The 15,610-nt window shown below is 60.6% G+C and overlaps 1 protein-coding gene across 1 annotated transcript in view; it reads right to left on the minus strand.

The window, feature by feature from the left end:
- LOC117642644 (voltage-gated potassium channel subunit beta-2) overlaps positions 1-2,495 on the minus strand; it is a 42,049-nt gene extending 39,554 nt beyond the window's left edge. Inside the window, exon 1 of the mRNA XM_034381065.1 lies at positions 2,401-2,495. The gene's annotated coding sequence lies outside the window, so the exon portion shown is untranslated. The remainder of the gene's footprint in view (positions 1-2,400) is intronic.
- Between the last annotated feature and the right edge of the window lie 13,115 nt (positions 2,496-15,610).

Genomic DNA, 15,610 nt, shown 5'->3' on the forward strand with positions numbered 1-15,610 from the left:
GCAGGCACAGACTTGTTTCCAACGGTACGAACGAAGTCAAGCCAAGCAAACCTTGTAAATTAAATGCAAGATATTTAGTCACCTGTTTATCCCTTTTTCGTTCTTTTACCCATACATACCTTGTTTTACGCGAATAACAAAAGCGCCTGAAGGTAGGCAACCCGAACGGCAAAGGGCCGCTTGCCCCCCCTGAAATTCGGACGCGTCGACGCCCCTGCTGCTGCAGGCCCTGCAGGCCCTACAGGCCCTACACCGCAAGGCAACCGGCGGCCAAGTTTGGCGGAGTGTGAGTGAGAAAGGAGTAAGCCGCAGGGCGAGGGCGGGGTGGAGGGAGATGACACGCCCTGCGGAGCAGAGCAAAGCTTAGCTCAGCGAGACAAAAGCGGCGCGGGGAGGGGCGGGGCGGGGCGGGGCGGGCGGGGTGGCTGGAGCCAATGCTGCTGGCAAAGAAAGTGTGCTGCCCCGTCCCGGCCCGTCCCGTCCCGGACAGTGCGTACATGAGGAAGAGGCCGGTGTGTGCTTAACTCCAGGCGTGGCTGGCTGGATAAAATTTGCACGAGGCCGGGCGGGGGCGGGGACGCGCGGGGTGGCGGGCGCGGCGCCGCCGTGCTCACCCTCAACGCCCCACCCCCACCCCCACGGGGGCGGCCGGGGAAGAGCGGCGCAACTGGCGGCCGCGGCGACGACACTTACGCGCGGCGCCAGCACGCACAATTTAATCAAACGCGCACGGTTTTTGTGTCAGAAAGGAGAGCCTGGTGGAACGCGGCGGGCCAACCAGCACAGCACAGCAGCCGCCTAGCCGCCTAGGCGGGGGTGGCGACGGCCCTCCAGCCTCCAACGCGGACGGCCCGGCTCGGCCCGGCTGCTGAACAGGGCTTCCCCAAACTTGTACTTTTCAAGTCAGAAAGAAGCCTGTTGGAGTTGGCCCCGAACACAATGCCCCGACGGCTGGGCCGGGCCATGGCCGGCGGAGGGGGAGGGGGTAAACACAAGCGGAGAAAGGTTCGGGTTTCAAACTCACTTCCCGGCGGCGGTATTACTGTGGCTCGATTTTGTGTGCCGAGCGGGTGTCAGTGTGAGTGTGTCTGTGTGTCTGTCTGTGTGTGTGTGCGTGTGCGTGTGTGTTGTCTAAATCCCTGCTGCGGCTTCTCCCTCGCCGATGCCATCCGGCTCAGCAATCTTGCCCCGCATCACAAACGAGCCACAAAAAAAATACTGTCGTAAACGACGACAGGGCGACAAATGCTTCTTTATTTTCACGGCGCCGGGATGGGCGGGAAATTGGTTGCCAATTTGGCGGCACTGAGAGGCTCGGAGGGGACGCAATACTCGCTGAGACACTTACGACGGCGAGGCGGAGGGGAGGGGGGAGCACCAATAAACAATCTCCCCGACCCGACCGCCTCCAGAGCCTCCAGAGCACCGCACCGCGGCGTTGATCGGTGCGTCCGCGGCCCCGCGCCGCACCGCGCGGCCGCGACAATCGATAGCGCTACTCCTCGCGGCCCTAGTTCCTCGTTCCTTGTTCCCCGCCTTGGCCGCGAAGGCCCCGCCCAAGCTAATCAAGCTACTCGTTTTGTTCTCGCTGGCGGCGCCGTCGGACGGCCGGAAGCCGCGCCGCGTCGCGTGACTCGGACACGGCCTGGATGAGGCGGAGAGAGAGAGAGAGAGAGAGAGAGAGAGAGAGAGAGAGAGAGAGAGAGAGAGAGAGAGAGAGAGAGAGGCGATGCAGCTTGGCCGGCAAAGGGCACGAGGCCGTGAATCCTCGCCACGCCTCGCCGTGCCGCGCCGCGTTTTAAATTCATGAAGCCACCGGCGCGGCGATCAATAGAGGGCGGGGCGGGACGCCACGCCACGCCGAGGCACGCCACGCCACGGCGGGAGCATCGCCGCGTTTATTCAGAGGGGATGTCACGCCGTGCAATACCCAGCCACTTTACATGGCGAGCCCTTGGCGTGCCGTGCCCTGGCCGCGCCCTGCGGCCGGAACCGCGCCGTCATCGGCCCCTGCTGCATCTCAAAACGGAATACGGAATGGGCCACTGCAGCGAGGCGAGGGGCGATGCCTGGGTCGTTAGGGAAGGCCGTGACATTAAAGAGAAAGGCAGCAGTGGCCTTATGACCGGGGCAAAGTGGGCCAGAAGACCGGTGGGGGCGGACAAAACTCTAGACGCGTTTTGAGCTCCAGAGTCGCTAAACAGGCCTCGGACCGAACGTGTGACCCCACCAATGGATTCCTCGTTCGGAGAGCAATCCATTGGTGGTGGGGTCACACGTTCGGTTCGAGTCCCATTTAGCGAGTCTGGAGCTCAAAACGCGTCTAAGAGTCTTGTCCGCCTCCAGCGGTCTTCTAGCCCACTGCGGAAGCTGGTTTGTGGTAGTACCACTGGTACTCACATGGACTGCAGCGACTTGGAGCGGCATTCCCGGTCGCGCTGCTCCCGCTGCTGCTGCTGAATGAGCACCTCCCGCTCCACCTCCCGGGCCTCGCGCTCCGCGGCCCGCTCGGCGCGGTGCAGGGCTCGCACCTGCAGCGCCTGCTGCTGGTGGAGCTCGGCGCGCGCCGCCTCCTCGGCCGCGGCCTTCTTCTCCTTCTTCTCCTCTTCAGTCTGGGCGCGGCCGCCGCTAGCGCCTGGCGGGGCGTACGAGAACCAGAACTGGTGCGCCAGCTTGCCGGTTTAGCTTCAGCAGCCCCGAACGCCCCCGGCCCGCCCCCGCCCCGCCGCGCCCCGTCCCGCGCCTGCAACAGAGAGAGAGCGTTGTTGTTAGATTTGGTGGACGGCAAGCCGGCGCCAAGCCGACGGCAAGCTCTGTCAGTCCGTCAGCCCGCGGCCGGCTGCCACGGAAGTGCGTCCCCCACTGTCAACCCAAGCAGCCATGGCCGGCCAGGGCCTCGGTGTGGGGGACGCGGTGTGGGGCTGGACGCCAAAACAATGCCCTGTTGATGCGTGTCTGCACAGAGGCGCAGGACACAAACGCTTTGAGGAGAATAACACGGAAATGCTGACTGTCGTCTTTGAAGCAAGGATATTCATGGACAAATCGGACTGGAACGCTCGGCGCGACGCTAAAAAGGCGCTAGGCCTGCTGGGGCGTCACACACCCGTCCCTCCGTCTCCGGCGGCCCTTCCACTGCACCCCTTGCACGGGCAGGTCGAAGCCCCTGGAGCGGCTCAGGTCCCCCGCCTCAGACAGCGCCCCGTTCACGAGAACAGTTGTAAAGGGTGTTGGAGCCCTGCGACTCAGAAGACAGACAGACAGACAGACAGACAGACAGACAGACAGACAGACGGGGGCGCAACGACTCCATTCCAGTGGTTGCACGGCCCGGACGCTAATGGCAGCCCCACTGGAACGGCGGCGTGCTTCGCAGCCTCCAGCGCCTCCAGCGTCCTCGGCACAAATCACGTAACATTATAGCCGGGGTCACGACGCCCTGCAGGCTGTGCTGGAGGCTGTGCTGGAGGCTGTGCTGGAGGCCGCGGCGCCTGACGGTCGCCACACGCCGTGCTGGCGGCGCGGCGGCCCGGCGGCACCAGCCTGCCAGTCGACTTGCAGGCGGTCTTGGTCTTCCAGAGGCCGGCTTACGGTTCGGTAAGCCCCCGGCTGCCTCCCGGCCTGTAAAACCTTAAAGCCCCCAGGATAAAAGGGAAAGCGGGCGCGATGGCGGGACTCTGCCGTATGGATTTGGCGTCGCCCCGCCCCGCCCCGCCCCGCCTCGGTCGCGGGAGGGGAGCAGTGCTTACATGCATCGGGCCATACATCATGGGGCACTCAATCGAACGGAGAGCAGGGAGCACAGACCGGGCCGTGTGCCCCGCGGGGTTCATATCGGGGGTTGTGTTGCGGGTTATTACGTGCCGGGATGGCGCGCCCTTCACTGTACGCACAGGGTCTCTAGCAGGCGATCACGAACCGAATGACGCACTGCACCCGGTCCCTCGAAGCTCCGCCTGCTCCGCCCGCACGGCGGTGGCAGTGTAGACACAGCCCCGTACTTATCCACAGCGGCAGGGCCGGGCCGGCGGGCAGGCGATGAATACCCGCTACCCGCCCAGAAGGCAACCAAACTTTTCCAATCAACTTCGTGCCCCGGACGACGCCGACGATGCCGAGGTCGCCGTCGGCAATCGACACCGCGACGGTGGCGGTGCTGCTGGCGAAGTCGCGGCTTCCGCGATTTGATCCACTGCTAGCGCGGCTGGCCCCGCCTGTCCCTCCCCCTCCACTCGACTTGCAAATGCCGCTGCCCGAGCAAACGCATGCAAAGCAAGCCAGCCGCTGGAGCCGTCGGCCCGAGCCCCGCCACTGCCGCCACTGCACCGCGAACGGGGAACAACTTTCCCGAAAGCGCAGCAAGTCTCGATTGGGTTTCGGCGTATCGGCGCGGCCCGAGGGCCCCAGGGCCCCGGGGGGGCCGCCAGGGGGCCAACCCCCGACGGGACCCCAACTTCGCCCGAAATCGCTGGCCGATGGGCAGCTTCGCCCCCGGCACGACGGCGAGGGCCTGGGGGGGATGTTTTGGGGACCCCAAGGGCCCCCACGGGGGGGGGGTTTGGGAGCCCCGCCCCCCCCCAAAGGGCGGAGGGTTGCAACTCGTGCTTGACTTGGAACAGGAGACTTCGCCAAATTTCTTTATTTAATAATCACTCAAGCCGATGGGGGGAAAGCTTGCGATTTACGGGCACGGACCGGGCGAGTGCCTCCCGGAGGGGTTTGCCGTGCGGGCAAAACCCCCCGATCCAACCGTGGGCCAGCCGCCCAGCCCAAATTCGCCAAATTTGGCCGTGCATGCCGGCCCGTCTATAAATTATACAGCAATCTTGGCCATCTCGGCGATGGGGTCGGCGAATGTTGGCTTCAGTGTTGGTCGTCATGAAGAAGTCATCCATTGTTAACGAGGCGCCGCGCGGCTCGCAGCCCTCGCCGCGACGCGGACAGTGCCGGCCGATTTGCCGATCAGCGTGCGACCCCACCAATAGATTGCCTTCCGAACGAGGAATCCATTGGTGGGGTCACACGCTCGGTTCGAGTCCTGTTGAGCGACTCTAGAGCTCAAAACGCGTCTGGAGTTTTGGCCGCCTCCGCCGGTCTTCTGGCCCACTGAGAGGGGGAGGCACGCCAGGGCGACGCCAGGGCCGCCAGGGCCAAGGGCATGATTCATGGCTGGCATCCGTCACGCGCTGACCTGGGCTGTCCGGAGGCGCCACCCCGCGCCACCCCGCGCCACCCCCACCCCTCGCTGCAGTGCAGTCCGCGCGCCAGTGAATATGGCTGAGCCGTGTCTTTGCGCGGCCCGCGGTGCGCGCAGTGCGCGTGTCGGCCAACGGGACGGGCCGAGCTGACAGGCCGAGCTGACAGGCCGACATGTTGCGGCGCGCGAACAGAGGGCGACGCAGGCTGGGCGCCGTGCTCGGCGCAGGCCCGGCCAGTGCAACAGGGACACATCGCCGTACACCGCACGGCGCCGCACAGCGCCGCACGGAGGGGCAACAAGTTTTTCCAAAGCGGGAAGGAAAGTGCGTGGCGCAGGTAAAAGGACGCCGACTCGGCAAGCAATTCCAGTTGAGCCCAACTTTGGCGGCGCCGCGGGAAGGTCTCCAAAGCAAGCGCATTTTTCCCGCACTCCGGCAAACAGGGAGAAAATGCGCTGAATTCCGCGTCGAGTTGGTGTGGTCTGGAACACCCGCCCGCCATGCCGCTCTGCCTGGCGCACCGCCGCCTCCAAGCCCTGCAGGAGCCGGGATGGGTGGGGGAACTTAAAGGAACCAGTCCGCCTCCTAGCTGGAACAAGTCCGCCTTCTAGCTGGCCAGGCAGCTGGAGGTGGAGCCGCGGCCATCTCGGAAACGGGGTGAGGGACGCGCGGGAAGGTAACCTTTTCTTAAATTGTTAAAATCCAATTTCTTCGAGTGACTCCATTCCACATGAAATTGTGTTTTCTTTCTTTTTTTGAGGGGGGGGGATGCGGGATGTGATCCAGCGATAGAGGTGGGAGCCGGGAAGACCTTCCTCTCTTATGCCCTGCCTTCTAGGTACAGGTGTCGATCACTTAACCTTCGTCCCCGAAGGAACGCACTGTGAGTTCGGATCGTTTTTTCACTTGGACCCGAACGCGTTCGGCCCCTCTAGCGTGGCCGAGCCGCATCCTCGGTCCTTGGTCCTTGGACGGACATGCCGCAGTGCGACAGTCGCGGACTGGCCGGCGAGGTTAAGGGCGACCAGACCGACAGTCGGGGCAAAAGTTGGACGCGGTGGTGTCGTGCCAACGGCCAACAGAATGATGCAGGAACGGAAGCGGAAACACAGAGCCGGCAGGCAGGCGGCCAGCCAGGCAGGCGGCCAGGCACTTTTGCCAGAGGGGCGTGCGCGGTTGCAGAAAAACTTTGACGAAGGCCACCGGCAATCCAATCCACCGCACTGCTGCCGTTGCTGCTTTTTTTTGGCAAGTAATTATGCCAAGCAGAGAGTCGGGGGGCGCAGCGGCGCAGCTGGGCCGAGGCGCGGGGCGAGGCGGCGATGAAAAAGGGGACATCTTTATTCGATTATCGGCGAGGCGGCCCCGACACGCGACGAAATACCGTATTCAACAACAATTTATTGTTCTTTTTGTCCATTTTTTTTCCTCTTTGACAATTTATTGGCTGCCGCGGGCGGTGCGGGACGCCGCTGAATGCGGAGTGCGCAGACTGTCGAGTTGTCTGCTTCTTTCTGCCGACCCGGAGCAGCGAGTGCTGACTCGGCAAAAAAGAAACAATTCCGTTTCGGGCGTCCATATTTCGCGAACGGTGCGCGTGACGAGCATCATGCAGCGGACGCCAAACTTCGGCAATTGGCTTTAGAAACTGGTTTGTCCTGTGCGGTTTTTTTCCGCGTGCTGCCGTTTCAAGTTTCAGTGATACAAACACCTCGAGTTGGTTTCCCCCCCCCCCCCCCCCCCGCCAAGTTGGCATTTACTGCCGCTCCGCCTGGCGGGGCCTGGCGGGGCCTGGAGCGGGGCGAGGGGGTCTGTCACCGAGTCGGTGGACGGCTCGGGGAGCAATCAGCGGACCGGGGATCCATCAGGGGGAGGTGCAGTGGCTCGGAACGCGGAGCGGAACGCGCCAAACTGATCGAGGACGGCGTCGTTGGGGCGCGAAGCGCGAACGCCGCGAGCCGCTAGCGAAAGGAGCCACCGCGCCTCGGCCCCGCCCCACCGAACATCGCGTCCAACCAGACGCAAAATGGAGGCCAATCGGGCCGCCCGCACCGCCACCACACTGCACAGAAATAAAACGCGGGAAAACGGCCGGGCTTCAAGTCGTCAGCCCGCGTCAGACCGCGTCAGCCTGCCATGCCTTATATAGGCAACGCCGCCGCGGCGCCGCTCGGCGGGCCTGCCTACCCTCCCGTCCGCAGGCGCCTGCCGCCGATTAGCTTACGAGCGCCATGTGTTTGCTCGCGGCTGCCGTGCGTCGCGTGCGTGTCTGTGTGCGTGTCTGTTTTCCTGTTCGGGCGGCCGGGGGGCGCTGGGGGCCTGGCAGCCTGGGGAAGCCGGCCCGTTTAAGGCGGACGAAAAGGGTCCTCCACAGCTTTACGGCGGGCAGTTTCGTAAATCGTAAATCCCTCTCCGGGCCTCACTCATACCACTACAGAAAGAGAGAGGCCGCCGCGCCGCCACGCCGAGCAGTCGGGAAATGTAAACCAGCCAATCCCGCTCAACAACAACAACAGGACAAAGAGCGAAGGGCGGAAAGGGCGACGGGTGTTTTGTTTTTCCGACCCCAATATTCGCCCTGTCCACGCACTCGACGCGGCAGAGGCACTCGGTGCAGTTTGGCGCCATCGACGGGAGGGCGGCACGGAACCAGCGAGGCAAAGTCGTGGAGCGTGCGCCAAGGCTAGGCGGCCGGGCCGCGCCACACGCCGCGCCGACTCGCCGGAGGAATCGACCAATCGAACACGGATTGCGAGATTCCGAGGAGGAAGGCGCCTTCTTTCCCCTTCTCGCCCTGGCCATTCTTCACGTCGACGGGGCGCTGCCGGGCGCTGCTTGGGCGTCCCTGGCGCAATGCTGGCGCAATGCACATTCATGAGGCACTGCATCACCAACGCCGCGTTGGCCGGGGCCGGCCGGGGCGGGCGGCGCTGCGAAGCGGGACATGTGTCTTCGCCGTCACTGCGGGTGGCGCGGCCGCCCTGCCCCTGCTCTCGCTGCACCGCGCGCTTTTCCCTTGGACAACAAGGCGGTGGGGTGCTTGCTCTCCTCGGGGACCTGCTTCGTCGCGGCGTGGAACAACAACGCCAGCGCGGGCATAGGCAGACGCCGGCAGACGCTCTGCGCCCTAAATCTCAAACATCAAAATGAGAGCCGCGGTGTCACCGGGGGGCAAGGCCCGCGGCAGGCCGCGCGGGAAAATAAATTATTGGCTGAGCGATAGCGAAGCCCTTGCCGTGTTTGGGCGCGCTGAAAAGTGACTGGTCGTGCGTCTGTCTGTCTGTCGTCGTGACTTTGTACTCACCAAAGATTCTCAGCAACTACAGTAGCTATAGTTTCAAGATTTCGTATTTAACGTCGCATTAGTACCCCCCAACACGAGTTTGTTTCAAATCGTTGTTTAGTATCGTTTGAAATATTCAAAACATACTTTTGAATCAGGTTATTAGCATGGTTAGGTTTGGGAGCACTCAGCACTCACGAATTTTCATATGCGGCCGCGGCCCCAAATCTCTCAAAAACGGGACAGAAGCAAATAAGCAAATAAACCAAAATAACGAGCAGAAGGGTTTGGAAATGAGATCGGCCATAGTTTTTCCACATTCTAGAATGATAAAACCCTTTTTGAGTATCAACACAGCGAAATATGGAGAATGGCAGTGAAAATGATTTACGTGTTTTGTTCCCCTCTCCCCCTCCCCCCTTTTGAGGGGAATCTTCTTCAGGTCAGTGCACTTTGACAGAGCAGTGTAAAAAAAATGTTTTTATTTTGACCTTTTTTATTGTGGGCATTACTTGTTTCATTTTTTATATGTCATCCTCTTTTTAAATTTTCATAGTAGAGGAAATCAGGGAAATGCATAAATAACTTGTGTTGAAATTAGCAGGCATACTTAGTTTGGACTCGAGAAAAACATTCTATTGCAATGCTGCAAGCTGACAAGAGTGCAAAAGTACTAACATGTGTTTATTAATAGAATCAATGTATGGTTTGTATATTTAAACCCAATAGAGTTTGAATTGATATTGGGTTAAAGAGACGACTCAGGTTTGAGCGGTGAGTGAATTAGTGAATGGATTTTAAAGAGACGATTCCTTTCACTTCACTGAAGTTAATATAACTGGTACTACTCAGTATTGCATACCTGAGTAAGATAAATTGTGTCGGTTCATTAAGCCTGGGTAGCCTTGGCATTGGACTCTATATGACGAATCACTGGATTTGACAATAATTGGTCCCCGTTAACTGGTTCAGATCAGCCTACCCAAACTGACTCTCTTAATATTAACTGTGATAACGTATGCCAATCAATATTGTTTTATTCACTGGTTCACAATGAAAGAATGACAAAATGTTTCATAGATATTACTGATAAAATGAGAATTCATTAGTTAAAAAAAAAGAGATATCGAATAGGACCAATCATACGAGTAACCAATTAAGCGATTCAATGCTGGCAATTTAATGTTACTCGACTGGGGGTTCACATTGGTGTGGCATCAGGGAATTGGTGATGACAGGGGTGCTTCATGAAGACAGTGTAGGAATGTACAGAAATTGAGTCTAGATGTTGTTTGTAATTTCAGGTACTAGTCACAAAAGCTACATTTATTTCAATGCCAAACCTACACTTTCACCTAGAGCTACGCAATTGGGGCAAACTTTCTAAATTTTAGAGTCATGCGTTTCCCTGCAGTTTTCAGTGCGCTGACTTCAATATTGACTTCTAAATAGTCCCCAGACCCAAAATTTAACCGATTTTTGGGGCAAATTTTTTAAATTGAATTGCACATGATTCTTGCAGTTTTTTTAGTGCTGATAGCAAAAATCATTCCATTTTGACATCAGACTTATATTTTTATCCGAAACGAGGTCATTTTGGACCAAAATTTTCAAGTCGAGTCTTTATTGTTTCCTGCAGTTTTGGTGTGCTGAACTCAAAAATGACTTCCAAAATTTTCCCAGACTCACACTACCCGAATTTTGACCCAAATTTTTGGGCCAAAATTTTTTAAATCGAGTTTGACATTGATCCCAGCAGTTTTTGGTGTGCTGATAACGAAAATCACTCTCATTTCGACTCCAGATTTATATTTTCATCCCAAATTAGGTCATTTTGGACCAAAATTTTCAAGTCGAGTTTTATATTGTTTCCTGCAGTTTTTGGTGTGCTGAACTCAAAAATGACCTTCAAACTTTTCCCAGACTCACATTTAACGAATTTTAACCAATTTTGGACCAAAATTTTTAAATCGAGTTTGGCATTGATCCCAGCAGTTTTTGGTGTTCTGATAACGAAAATCACTTCCATTTGTACCCCTGGTCTAAAGTTCACTCAATATGAGTCCTTAAGATGCACATTTCGTCTTCTCAAGCAAAGTCCAAAGTGCACAAACCATGTCAATTCGCATCGCTCAGCCACACTACGCGCCCAGACTAAACGGCGCGTACCCCTAGTTAAAAAGGAAAAAAGGCGCCCATAAGCCGCTGGAAGGCTGGAAGACTGCGAGGCAAGCACCAGGTGCGCACGCACTTAGGCGAGTACCCTGCCAAATGTTGACGCCGGCCGGTCGCTGAGGGGGCGACGCTGAGGGCGACGCTGAGGGCGACGTGCGTGCCTCGGAGCACTGCCCTGCACAGTCCTAGAACGCCGGGCGACGCCGGCCTGGCCGCACCGCTGGGGCCACGGCCGGGGCACCTAGGTGCGCGGCGTGGCGTGGAGTGTGGAGGTCAAGGGGCAGCGGCAGCACTGGCGATGCCACGCTCAGTGCTGGGTCGCTCTGTCTCTCTCGCACACCCACAGTGTGGGTCCCACACGGAGTGCCCCGCGAGTCGAGGGCTCACTTGCTGTGCTGCGGCTGACCAATTAGGTCAGGTCCCCAGGGGCGGGGCGGCGGTGCGCGGTCCGCGCAGTGCCCAGGTACATCAACGCGCCGGCTACGCGGATTCTCGACGAGCCTCGCCAGCGGCAAAGCCAGGCAAGCCCGGCAAGCCCGGCAAGGCAAGGCTGGTGCGAGTGCAATCGATACCCGGTCGCCTCGCCCCGCCCGGCCCGGCCGGTCCGGCAGCCCCGCGGTGCCCGTGCTGCCCCGCAACCTGCACAGCTGCTTCCCGACGTGTCATCCATCCGCTCGAGCAGCCCAAGCGGCCAGGAGGCGACGACGTCCTGCCGCAAGTCCCCGCGACTCTCGGAATCAGTCTGCTGCTCCGCGCTGTTGCGAGTGCACCAGACCTTGCAAGCCCAGAGAGGCGCCAAACGAGTCACGCGAGTTGCCGCTGCACTGCAAGGCCCAAAGCCCTTTCCAGATCCAAGCGAACGTTGCAAGGCCGGCCAAGGTCACGCCGCAAGGCCCCGCAAGGTCGCGCAGGGCGCGGCAGGGCGTGGCACGGCCACAATGCCCGACACCAGGATGTGCTGTGTTCCCGTCCGGCCCTTGCCAAGTCCTTGAGAGGAATGGCGTGGAACGGGGAGGGGAGGGGGAAGCTGCAGCGCGTTGTGTGTGAGAAGAACGTCGTGTCCCCTTTCTGGGCGGCCCCGCCGCCCCGCCGCCTTGGCTCAAGACCAGACGACACTCCAGCCAGAAGCGCCCGAGCTTCGTGTTTCGCTTTCTCTCCAGTGCGGACTGGAAGGAAACGAAACAGTGTGCGTGCGCGCGTGTGACCCAGTTGGCGCCGCAGATTTTGATTTAGATAACTGCTCTGTGCGCGGTGCGGCGCGGAGCAGCGTCCAGTTTGTCTGGCTCTCTTCTCCGCAACGACCAGACCCCGGCGGCCCCCGCCAGCTAACCCCCGGTGATTGTGTGTGGGAACGTTGACCAGGCCGACGCAGCGCGGCCACTCGTCGTCGAGTGCACAGCGCGCTCACACTCACTCCGTGCCGCGCCGCGCCATCCCGCAGGCCAGCCACAACCCAAAGCCACGTATGATTAATTAGCTTCAGATTTATACCGAGCCTAATGGCGAGTGCGAGGGGGAGGGGGGCAGAGCACTTGCACGCGAGAGTGTGGCTGGCGCCCAGGAGTGCGAGGGGCGCGGGATGAAGACACGTTCGACAGGGCCGAAACCGAAAGCACGCGCTTCATCGAGATAATCGCTCACTGGCCGTCGGCCGCCGTCGGCACACCACTGCAAGCGGCGGGGCGCGGCGGCGGCGTGGCGATGCACGACGATAGTCACGCCACGCCACTTGCAGCCGCTAACCACAATCTTCCGAGCGGCCTTATTAATCCCCAGTTAATCTCGAGATTATTCTGAGCCGCCTCACATGACCCATTAGATTGCTCTCCGTGCTCCTGGGGGGCTCGCGGAAGTGAGGAGCGGGGAAAGCGGGAAGAGGGGGGGGGGGAGTTGGACGGCAAGTTGACAGGGCGGGTGAGGTGGGCTGGGGGTCGAGAGCGTGTCGGATCGTCCTGACCTCGCCTGCCTGGTGTGGCACGAGCTTGGCGTGGCCGCAGCGTGGCGTAGCGTGGCGTAGCGTCGCGAGCCCTCCCCGCGCGACGCGCCACCGCTCCTCCTCGGGGCCCCTTTCAGGCCCTTTCAGGCCCTTTGATCATCAGATACGCCACTTAGGTAATGCATTCTGGGACGACAAAGCGAGAGGAGAGGCCCTTCACAGCGTGCGTCCTGCCACACAAAGAAGGGCCGGTCCTCTCTCTCTCTCTCTCTCTCTCTCTCTCTCTCTCTCTCTCTCTCTCTCTCTCTCCACTGAGAATCCAAACGCTATGAGTATAGCGTCAATTGGTGCGATGCAAAAGCATTGCACATGAAGTGCAATGCCTCCCTTTTCCCATGCATTAGCATAGGACATTTTCGGGATGCATTGCACTTAAGGTGCAATATGGCTGAGGCATTGCACGTATGGTGCGATATGTCGACGCATTGCACCACACGTGCAATACTCATAGCGTTTGGAATTTCAGTGTCTCTCTCTCTCTGGCAATGCTGCGGAACGCCCCAGAGAGCGAGAGAGACGGAGAGGAAGGCGCTGTTCGGAAGCAGCCAGCTGGTGACACGCGTGCTTTGAGGCCACCCCCGGCGTGGACAGGCACGGCCAGCAGGCTGTCTCTCTCGCACCGTTACGGGACGCCCCATGAGTGCGAGAGAGACAGAGCGACGAGAGCAGTGCTCAGCCTGCAGGCGGGAAGGCAGGCCGAGGCAGGCCGTCCGGAGCAGCACGGGCCAGAGCAGAGGCCAGAGGCCGCCAGAGGCCTGCAACCCCATTCAAGTGTTGACCGGCTGGCGGGGCCGGCGGGGCTGGCGGACTGCAGGGTAATTAGTAGTGTGTGCCCCGGCAGCCTCGGCAGCCTGTGAGGGGGGTCGGTGTGCGGCGGTCAAAATGAAGGGGGGATGACCCGAAGGGCCGAACCCGGACTGGAGGAGGGGCTCGCCAAAGGGCTGCGAGCATCGCGCCTGCCGGGCCTGCCGGGCCAAGCCCTGCCCCCCTTGGAGAGTGCTCGTGTATGGCGGGCTGGGGCTGGGGGAGGGGCCGCCAGGGCCGCCAGGGCTGCAAGGGCATAGTGGGGCAGAGAATGGGGCGCGGAGGGCCTCGCGGAGGGCCCTACAGACACAACAAGCACGGCGAAGCACGGCCCCGCGGCCCTTTGCCGGCCTGCAGCGCGTCATGCAGCACGTCGTCCTGGTGGCGCCATGGCGGTGCACGATCGGGGGAGGGGGGCGGCGACGAGGACAGCGCGGCCATCATTATGTAGATGACGAAGTGTGACATTTCGCCAGATGCCGCGCCGGGGTGGGTGAGCCACTGCCGCCATTTGGCCGCGGCATGGCGGCTGCTCGGCGCCTCCAGGTCGGCGCCGAGGCTGGCAGGACAGGCGCCGCCACGCCCAGGCTGTCCGTCGAAGTGTCCTTTGATGCAATCAGAGTCGTGGCATCGAACGGTGCTGCACGCAGGGTGGCGGACGAACCCCATCCGCGCACAAGCTGAGTCCCTGTGAGTCTGACTCTCTCGCACCTATACGGGACGCGCCGTGAGTGCGAGAGAGTGCCCCGGCCCCCCGCTCGGGATCAGCCTGCAGTGGGGTGGCGCGAATCATGCTCGGCGTGCTCGACGAACTCCTCACGGCGACGACGGCCGGTTCCCGGACTCTTATCCGGCCGCGTGCCAGCCAGACTTTCCTCTCCCCAGCCAGCTAGCCCCTCCAGCCCCTCCAGCCCCTCCAGCCCCGCGAGGCGGCCCGGCTCGGCTAGGGCTGTGGCAGAGCACTGCGCCAAGCCCTGCGCCCTGCAGCGCCGCAACCAACTTATACGAAGGTTACCAAGATAAAATCGCTCGCCCTTACCCGCCTCGGCATGGAATGAGAGGGAAATGGCCGGGGTGGGGGTGGAGAGAGAGAGAGGAGGAGGAGAGGGGGAACCAGGTGGCCGCCGGAAGAAGATTGAGCGCTGAAGGTGTCCCCCGGAACCCGGGGGGGGGGGGGGGGGGTAGGCCGCTACAGGGAGTGGGCGCGGGGAGGGTCAGCTCGGGATTTACCCCTGCGTACGCAGGGTGACCTACAGGGCCTCGGGCAGGTTTATCCCGCTGCCGAAGAAGTTATAAACAAGCTAACAAAGATGTATGGGGGGCGATGTATCAGGAGCGAGCCTAGGGCCGAGAGGGTTTGCCGAGAAAATAAACCAGTGCGAGTTAAAGTGCAAAAACAAACAACCATTCAAAGACAAAAACATTTTGCTAAAGATGACGAGTGGGCCTCCCTCCCGGCGTGTCGCCGCGGGGATCCCTCCTTATTACTCCGGCCGGCCGAAGGACCGAAGCCGAAACGCGTGCTTGATTGATCACTTGGGCCGAAGCCAGAGCGGGGAAATATCGACAGTCCTCGCTCGGCAGTGTGCGTGCGTGCACGTGTGTGTGTGTGTACACACAGGAGAGTGTGTGTGTGCCAGGGACGAGCCGAAAGCCGGGCTGAGAATTAGTGGCTGCCTCGACAGATTCAGCTTCATCGACTTGTCGTTAGCGCGCGAGACGGTCGAGACGGCTTGCCCGGTCCGAGCCGACGGCCCGCCCGCCGCATCGCGCGCCGCGGCGTCGCCAAGCAGTGTTGCCAACTCGAGATTTCGCCAAACGCCCGTCGCAGAAAGAGAAACCTGGCCGCGCTGAGTTGGCAGCGCCGCACGCCGCGGCAACAAGGCAAGGCACCATTAAAATTAATGCGAAGTGTCGAAAGGCGTCGCGGTGGCGCGTTGCTGCGCGTTGCTGCGCGTTGCTGCGCGTTGCACTGCCGCGCTGCCCCTGGGATGCAGGCCGCTCGCCAGCCACGCCGCACCTGACGGGATTTTATCGACTTGATGGAAGGCCCGCAGTAAAGAGAAGGCAGTAAAGACAGCGACGTAACGAACGCGCCATAACGGGGAGCCGCGGAGCCACGGTGACGTCATTCCGACGACCGCCGCGGAAACA

The sequence above is a fragment of the Thrips palmi genome, unplaced genomic scaffold (genome assembly GCF_012932325.1).
Source record: "Thrips palmi isolate BJ-2018 unplaced genomic scaffold, TpBJ-2018v1 HiC_scaffold_1, whole genome shotgun sequence".
In the NCBI taxonomy this organism is placed as follows: Eukaryota; Metazoa; Arthropoda; class Insecta; order Thysanoptera; family Thripidae; genus Thrips; species Thrips palmi.